Genomic DNA, 9115 nt, shown 5'->3' with positions numbered 1-9115 from the left:
GTCTGGTGCTTTGGTATCTGCCTATCCAGTAGGTCACACCTTGCTCATGGGGATTATCCTTATATACAATGGGGCTTCCAATGTGAGGCCTCGGGCTACAAAACTACGTGTCCGTCACTGCCTCCCATTGGAAACAGTGTCAAGCAGATTGGAGAGAGTTTTTGGACCCTCAACTTTAGAGCTATACGAATCTCTCAAGTGTCGTTTCATCCCATGTTCGGACAAAGCGATGCTTCAGGTCGTTTCGGTCCCTTCTTGGATAGAACACAAAGTGAAATTCTTCTACTCCGGGATCTCTTCAGACCCCCGGATATAATAGGTGTAGGACCGAGGCACATGGAAAAACTAAAAACATTTACACTCTCATTATGTGACCTCTGTTAGGCCTCCTTGCGGTGTCCGGCGCTCTGTCTCTGCCTTCTCGGTGACGTCTGGTGCTTTCCCATGACGTCGTGCTCCCGGGGTCATAAGCCTAGGTGGTGACATGGGCACACTGAGCGGCATGATAGTGCTTGTCGCAATAGCCATTTTAGTTTGTCCAAATTGATTGGTTTCATTCAATTTCAATATTTGGGTGGAATACATTTTGTTACAAACCAATTTGCCCGTCTCTACTCGAATTCGGCTTTAAATTCTGTTGTGAAAACCTACTCGAAGGCATCCATGACATTAAAGGGTTGTCCGAGATGCGGCTGACCTGTATATACCGCTGTCCAGAAGAGATACAAAGTCACCTAGTGCCGAAACTGTCCTTGTGCTTTGGAAAGTTCCGTCAGCCATCATCAAATGGGGAAGACATTTGTCCAATGAGGTTTGGAGGCCACATGAGAGCCCACGTTCAGAGGCTTAGCTGCAGGGGTTGCGCTTTAATGCCTTGTAAGACATGTCTAGAGATATACAAGAGATAATTCCACTGCTTACTGAATACATGAAGTGGTTATTGTTCCCATAGAAACTTGCCTATATTACTTGTATAATAACACATAAGGAGCGTTGTGTCAGCTCCATACGTTATATCCAATAATCGCTTTATGCAGTCACTGCCGTGTATGTTGGTGAACTACTCGTCTTCATTCCAGAAATGTACTAATATAGCTTAATTCTAGACACATAGCCATCAGATTATCTGCAAGAAGTCTATAGCCCTGGCCATACAAGAAGCCTATGCAGGTAGAATACAATGTTATGTACAAATGTATCCTTGTGTGGCTGATCAGCAGGGGCCCCCAGGATTGGACCCCCACTGATGTCTTATTGATGACTTACCCTGAGGATAAGTCATCAATACGAATGTATTGGAATACCCCGTTAAAGACCTTCCCCCTAGTGGTGACAAACCCTAAAGCCCGGAATCCGTGTCAAAATCAGGCTAAAAAAAAAACGTCTTCCATTGAATTCAATGGGTTCATTTTTCTGCAAGCGGTTTGTTCCCTCTCGCGGAAAAAAGAAGCGACATGCACTTTCTTCAGGCGGATTCTGCGGCGCGACACCTCCCTCCCGACTAGGCCCAGTCATTTGGGCCTAATCCGGAACAGAATGCCACGACTGGATGCCGGTGCACTATATGCACTGCACCGGCATCCAGTCACGGCTAGCTGTTTTTTTGGCCTGGATTCTGAGGCGGCCTCCGCGTCAAAATCCGATCCGAAAAACCCCCTTTGTGAACCCGGCTTTAGAGTTTTACAAGCAGGGCTCCTACACATGGCCATATTGTAGGTCTATGGGTATCAGTATGAGGGGGCAATAACACGGGGCAAAATTGTGGCGTAACTCCGCACGGATTCCTTGCGGGATTGCCTCCAGAATCCGCGCAGTTAAAAAGCCTCCCCATAGAACGCTATTGAGTGGCTTTTTAACCGTGCAGGTTCTGGCGGCAATCCCACACGGACAAGTCACGCCAGAATCTGAGCCATTAGAATCGTCCAAAGAATTCAGTGGGTCCGTGTCCCCACCAAACTGATATGGATGACGTATCCTTAGGACACACTTGTGATTTTATGCAGAGAATTTTGAGGTCTGTATCCGAAAAACGGAACTCCGACCAGCATAAAGACACAGTATGTAGAATGGAATACTGTTTATGGATACACATCCATTGTAACATGATTGGTTGTGATTGCACACAACACATAAAAAACAAACTATATTGTCAACGGAATGTCTGGAAAAAACTGTAACAAAATAAAAAAAAATCCGAAAAAAAATGCGATCTACATAAATAGGAATGACAGCGAATCCCATGTGTAATGTATTACAACACGTCTATAGTAGTCCTTGTTACAAAGAACAATTATACCGGGGGTAAAGTGTAAAATGACATGTAGAGTTAATTATCACTTATTATCTACAAGTACCTATGTAATTTATGCGGAATATCCATATTTATTCATTAGCGGAGTCACTTACGTATTCCGGGCGTCTGTGAGAAATGAACACTTAGTCGTGTAATTTTTTTGACAACTCTAATTCTATCCCCTCGCCTTGTGGTTATTCTATAACGTCATCGAAGAATTCTCAAGAAAATGTCTATTTTATTAAAGAGGAACCTATCATAAATTTTAATGACATATTTAATAAGAAAAAAAAATTGTAAATTTGCCATGAAAATAATATTCCAGATATTTAGAATATTTCCGGTTTTTTTTGTTCCTGGAGAACAATTTTGCTTTTCGCCTATTTAATTATTGTCATAGTATTTATAGTAAAGCCACTGAGAGAATGAACTAAAGAATGAAACACAGTAAATCGTTAAAAATAATCCATCAATATAAAAAAAAGTATGTGAATAATTTTTAAAGGGATCCTGTCATTAAAAAGCAATTTTTTTGTGACTAACACGTAGGAATAGCCTTAAGAAAAGCTATTCTCTCCTACTTTTAGATGTCTTCTCCGCGCCGTCGTTCGGTAGAAATCACGGTTTTCGTCGGTATGCAAATGAATTCTCTCGCAGCACTGGGGGCGTCCCTGATGCTGCGACAGAACTCTCCAGCACCGCCTCCATCTTCTTCAGGAACAGCCTCTTCACGCGTCTTCTTCCTGCGCCGGCGGTCAAACTTCTTGGCCTCGGGCAGAGCAGACTGCGCATGCCCACAGGCCACAAGAAAATGGCCTCTTACTTACTGTGTAAGCGGCCAGTTTTCTTGTGGCTGCAGGCATGCGCAGTCGGCTCTGCCCGAGGCCTAGAAGTTTGACCCCCAGTGCCGGAAGACTCGTGAAGAGGCTGTTCCTAAAGAGGCGGCGCTGGAGAGTTCTCTCGCAGCATTGTGGACGACCCAGTGCTATTTGAGCGCTAGGGACCGCCTCCGGTGCTGCAAGAGAACTCATTTGCATACCGAGAAAACCCATGATTTCTACCGAACAGCGGCGCGGAGAAGACATCTAAAGGTAGGAGAAGAATAGCTTTTCTTAAGGCTATTCTTATGTGTTAGTCAGAAAAAAATAGCTTTTTAATGATAGGATCCCTTTAAAATGTAGTGCCTAAAGGCCAATTTAGAGAATTAAGATTTAGATATGGAGTCAAATATTTAAAAAATTAAATTATGAATGTGTGCAACAAAATTTGATGCATTTCCGATTCAAAATGTTAGATCTAGTTTTAGGCCATTTTTTTTGAACATTGTAAAAGGGGCATGGCTTATTTAAGATTTCAAATGTGACATTTGGCTCCCAAATTTTGACAAAATTTTGCAGTAAAACTGTAGATTAGACTAGGACAACCAATAGGTGGTGTGAACGTATATGCAGGCAATCTATGCCCTTGAGTCACTGTGATAAATTTGGCGCATTTGCAAATGGCCTCGAAGTTTACGTTGTCTAACAATTTATAAATGTGACCATTGTTTCAAAATTTGTAAATTTTTTAAAAAAAATTTTGATGCTTAAAAAATTTGCTTGCATATTATCTATTGATTTTTAAAAAAATTTTATTTTAATAACTGGCCTGTCCGTCATGTCTACTTGTACAATAAAGAGGATCTAGTTCTAATAATAAATATTCTGAGAAGTTTTTTATACTGATTTTTCATTATTCCTATATTCTTAAATTTATTATGTCATTTTTTGTGTTCATTTTCCGTGCAGCACCACATGTTCAATAAAGAATTACCGACTGATATCACTGGGCTGTGTGTATGGAAAGCTCAGATATTCTGGGAGCTCCAGTGGCCAAGACGTCTTAGAAGTAGCTCTGGTCCTGAATTGGCGGCCCCCTCTATTACAGTCAGTGGCGTAACTAGGAATGGCAAGGCCCCGTGGCGAACTTTTGACATGGGGCCCCCTCCAAGAGGGGTACATGGGCGTGCAGGCTGTTTGTGAATAACAGGGTGATGTGGGGTGCAGGGTGTATATAAGCAAGAGGAGAAATGGGGGTGCAAGTTGTGTGCGAGCAAGAGGGTGATCTGGAGGGGTGAACCCCCCATTCCACCACACTCTTGCTCACCCACAACCTGCACCCCCATTCCCCCTTCTTTCTCACACACAACCTGCGCCCCCAGGTCACCCTCTTTGCTCACACACAGCCTGCATACCCATGTACCCCTCTTGCTCGCACACAACCTACACCACCCATTCCCCCCTCTTGCTCACATAGGGCAGAATGGGGGGTGCAGAATGTGAGTAGGAGGGGTACATAGATGTGCAGGCTGTATGTGAGAAAGGAAGGAATGGGGGTGCAGACTTTCTCACACAGCCTGAACACCCATGTACCCCTCTTCCTCACAGCCTATAACCCATTCCCCCATTGTACACTGACCTGTACAACCCAGGTAGCTCCGCCCACAAAAGACACTGAGTCTTTGTTATAGATGAAAGGACCGTTGATGATGTCATGTCTCAGGTCCTTCAATCTACTAGTATAGATGCCGGCACAGGGCCTGGGGACTGCGGGCAGGAGATAGAAGTTTCTCCTGCCCACTGTCACTATGCAAGTGCCGGGAGGCAGCAGGGGCCCGGACAGCAGGCGGCCCCTGCTGGGTGCAGTAGTAAAGGCAGCAATTGCTGACTTTACTACTGTTAAAAGATGGACTGTGGAGGTGGCAGCTCCTTTCCATCTTCAGGCAGCCCCTGGCGCTGCAGTAAATAGGGCCCATTACTCCAGCAGGTAACGGCCTATTAAAAAAAAAAAAAATGCAGCGGTAGCAGCTGTCACCGGGCCCCCTAGTGTCCTGGGCCCTGTGGCAGCTGCTACCATGGTAGTTACGCCCCTGATTACAGTGATTCCCAAAGTGGTCTAGGTGGTCCCCCAGGGGTCTCAGCCGCAACGCAAATTTCCATCGTTAGATCTAATCTTCACATTTTTTGATGAGTTTTGGGAATATGGTAGAAATGTAGCAGCAGAGGGTCCACCGAAACCAGTAAAATTTTGAAAGTGGTCTATGAAAAAAAAAATTGGGGGAATTTCTGCTCTATTATCTCAAACATCACGTACATAGCATTTACATTTTTTTTAAAAAAGCACAACCGAAAGCTTACTAAATGGGAACCACCACTTAGATGGGGCCAATAAAGGTACCCAGGCACTATTGCCTTCTTGTCATTTGACAGTTCACATGTGAGCAGAGTCTTTAAATATATTAAAGGACTTCTCCATGTCCTATGAAGCAACTTCCCAATATATTCTAAGAAGACCGTCAGCGCTGTCCAGGAGTGGATTATAATTAGGGGGTAATGAGTAATTGCCCAGGGCTCGAGGGTATAATTGCCCTCATTATAATCCAACCTCATAAAACAATAGTTCATCGTTTAGAGTGCTGTCCCAAGCAGTGGGCCCAGACTGCCCCATTATGTCCACACTCCAACTCATCTGCAACTCATCCAAGAGCAGATGAGTTGAATGCTATGGTGAAGCAGAGAGCTGTCAGACCAGCAAGAGGGCTCAAGCGTAAAATTGGAGAAGAGTCTTGGATGCCAGGAACAACTAAGAGAACCTGCTGGATCTGGCTGGCCTACACTGCGCAACCTTGTGACCTATGACAAAGTAAAATTGGCAGAAGAGTCGCCAGGAAAAAAATGCAGACCTGGAAAAGGTGAGTTGGGATTCTTATCTATAAAGATAACCCTTCTGGACCTGTGGTCCTGGCGGGGTAGACCTTCAATGGATGGGTATCCAATACTGTCCTGGTGAGGTCCTACATGGCAGAGAGCAGGATAGTTGCAACCACAACAGAACTAAACATCTTGTTGGATGGCCACATACTGAGCCTTTTGGTTCCTCCACCTCAAATTGTCTCCAAAAAACGTCCCTGTCAGTGGCGTAACAACCAGGGAAGCAGCGGTAGTGGCTTCCACAGGGCCCAAGACATTAGGGGCCGGCGACAGACGCTACCCCTGCATTTTTTTTTCTTTTCTTAATAGGCCGTTACTGGCTGGCAGGGGCCGGGGTCGGTAAATGATGTCACGGGCCACACAAACATCAATATACTCAGGGGTCTTTTCAGACCCCCGTGTATAATGATTGGAGGTCCAGGAGAGGTAAAGTAACATAAAAAACGGTGTTACTTACCTCTCCAGCAGGTACGGGCCTACTTCTGGACGCTCCCTGACGTCACATGACCGGGACCAGCGTGCCGGGTCATGTGACGTTCCGGACGTCATTAAAGATGGCCGACACCACCGAGGACTGCAGCGGAGCCGGAGATAAGTAAGTAACATTGTTTTTTATGTTGGTATCCTCTCTCGGTCTCCGATTATTATACTCTGGGGTCTAAAAAGGCCCCAGAGTATAATAATTGTCCATGGGTGACCACAGTAGGGCATAATACTGTGTACTGGGGCCACTATGGAGCATAATACTGTGTGCAGGGGCCACTATGGGGCATAATACTGTGTGCAGGGGCCACTATGGGGGATAATACTGTGTGCAGGGGCCACTATGGGGCATAATAGTGTGTATGGAGGTCACTATGGGACATAATACTGTGTTCAGGGGCCACTATGGGGCATAATACTGTATGCAGGGGCCACTATAGGGTATAATACTGTGTGCAGGGGCCACTATAGGGTATAATACTGTGTGCATGGGCCACTATGGGGCATAATACTGTGTGCAGGGGCCACTATAGGGTATAATACTGTGTGCAGGGGCCACTATGGGGGATAATACTGTGTGCAGGGGCCACTATGGGGCATAATACTGTGTGCAGGGGCCACTATGGGACATAATACTGTGTGCAGGGGCCACTATGGGACATAATACTGTGTGCAGGGGCCACTATGGGGCATAATACTGTGTGCAGGGGCCACTATGGGACATAATACTGTGTGCAGGGGCTACTATGGGGCATAATAGTGTGTATGGAGGTCACTATGGGACATAATACTGTGTACAGGAGTCACTATGGGGCACAATACTGTGTGCAGGGGCCACTATGGGGCATAATACTGTGTGCAGGGGCCACTATGGGGAATAATACTGTGTGCAGGGGCCACTATGAGGCATAATACTGTGTGCAGGGGCCACTATGGGGCATAATACTGTGTGCAGGGGCCACTATGGGGGATAATACTGTGTGCAGGGGCCACTATGGGGCATAATACTGTGTGCAGGGGGCACTATGGGGAATAATACTGTTTGTAGGGGCCACTATGGGGACATAATACTGTGTGCAGGGGGCACTATGGGGAATAATACTGTTTGTAGGGGCCACTATGGGGCATAATACTGTGTGCAGGGGGCACTATGGGGAATAATACTGTTTGTAGGGGCCACTATGGGGACATAATACTGTGTGCAGGGGGCACTATGGGGAATAATACTGTTTGTAGGGGCCACTATGGGGCATAATACTGTGTGCAGGGGGCACTATGGGGAATAATACTGTTTGTAGGGGCCACTATGGGGCATAATACTGTGTGCAGGGGGCACTATGGGGAATAATACTGTGTGCAGGGGCCACTATGGGACATAATACTGTGTGCAGGGGCCACTATGGGGTATAATACTGTGTGCAGGGGGCACTATGGGGAATAATACTGTGTGCAGGGGCCACTATGGGGGATAATACTGTGTGCAGGGGGCACTATGGGGCATAATACTGTGTGCAGGGGCCACTATGGGGCATAATACTGTGTGCAGGGGGCACTATGGGGAATAATACTGTGTGCAGGGGCCACTATGGGACATAATACTGTGTGCAGGGGCCACTATGGGGTATAATACTGTGTGCAGGGGCCACTATGGGACATAATACTGTGTGCAGGGGCCACTATGGGGGATAATACTGTGTGCAGGGGGAACTATGGGGCATAATACTGTGTGCAGGGGCCACTATGGGGCATAATACTGTGTGCAGGGGGCACTATGGGGAATAATACTGTGTGCAGGGGCCACTATGGGACATAATACTGTGTGCAGGGGCCACTATGGGGAATAATACTGTGTGCAGGGGCCACTATGGGACATAATACTGTGTGCAGGGGCCACTATGGGACATAATACTGTGTGCAGGGGCCACTATGGGGGATAATACTGTGTGCAGGGGGCACTATGGGGGATAATACTGTGTGCAGGGGCCACTATGGGGCATAATACTGTGTGCAGGGGGCACTATGGGGAATAATACTATTTGCAGGGGCCACTATGGGGCATAATACTGTGTGCAGGGGGCAATATGGGGAATAATACTGTGTGCAGGGGCCACTATGGGACATAATACTGTGTGCAGGGGCCACTATGGGGTATAATACTGTGTGCAGGGGGCACTATGGGGAATAATACTGTGTGCAGGGGCCACTATGGGACATAATACTGTGTGCAGGGGCCACTATGGGACATAATACTGTGTGCAGGGGGCACTATGGGGAATAATACTGTGTGCAGGGGCCACTATGGGACATAATACTGTTTGTAGGGGCCACTATGGGACATAATACTGTGTGCAGGAGCCACTATGAGGCAAAATACTGTGTGAAGGGGCCACTATGGGACATAATACTGTGTGCAGGGGTCACTATGGGGCATAATACTGTGTGCAGGGGCCACTATGGGGCATAATACTGTGTGCAGGGGGCACTATGGGGAATAATACTGTTTGTAGGGGCCACTATGGGGACATAATACTGTGTGCAGGGGGCACTATGGGGAATAATACTGTTTGTAGGGGCCACTATGGGGCATAAT

The sequence above is a fragment of the Leptodactylus fuscus genome, chromosome 3 (genome assembly GCF_031893055.1).
Source record: "Leptodactylus fuscus isolate aLepFus1 chromosome 3, aLepFus1.hap2, whole genome shotgun sequence".
NCBI lineage: Eukaryota > Metazoa > Chordata > Amphibia > Anura > Leptodactylidae > Leptodactylus > Leptodactylus fuscus.
The sequence above is the reverse complement of the archived record's forward strand: the minus strand, read 5'-3'. Positions refer to the sequence as shown.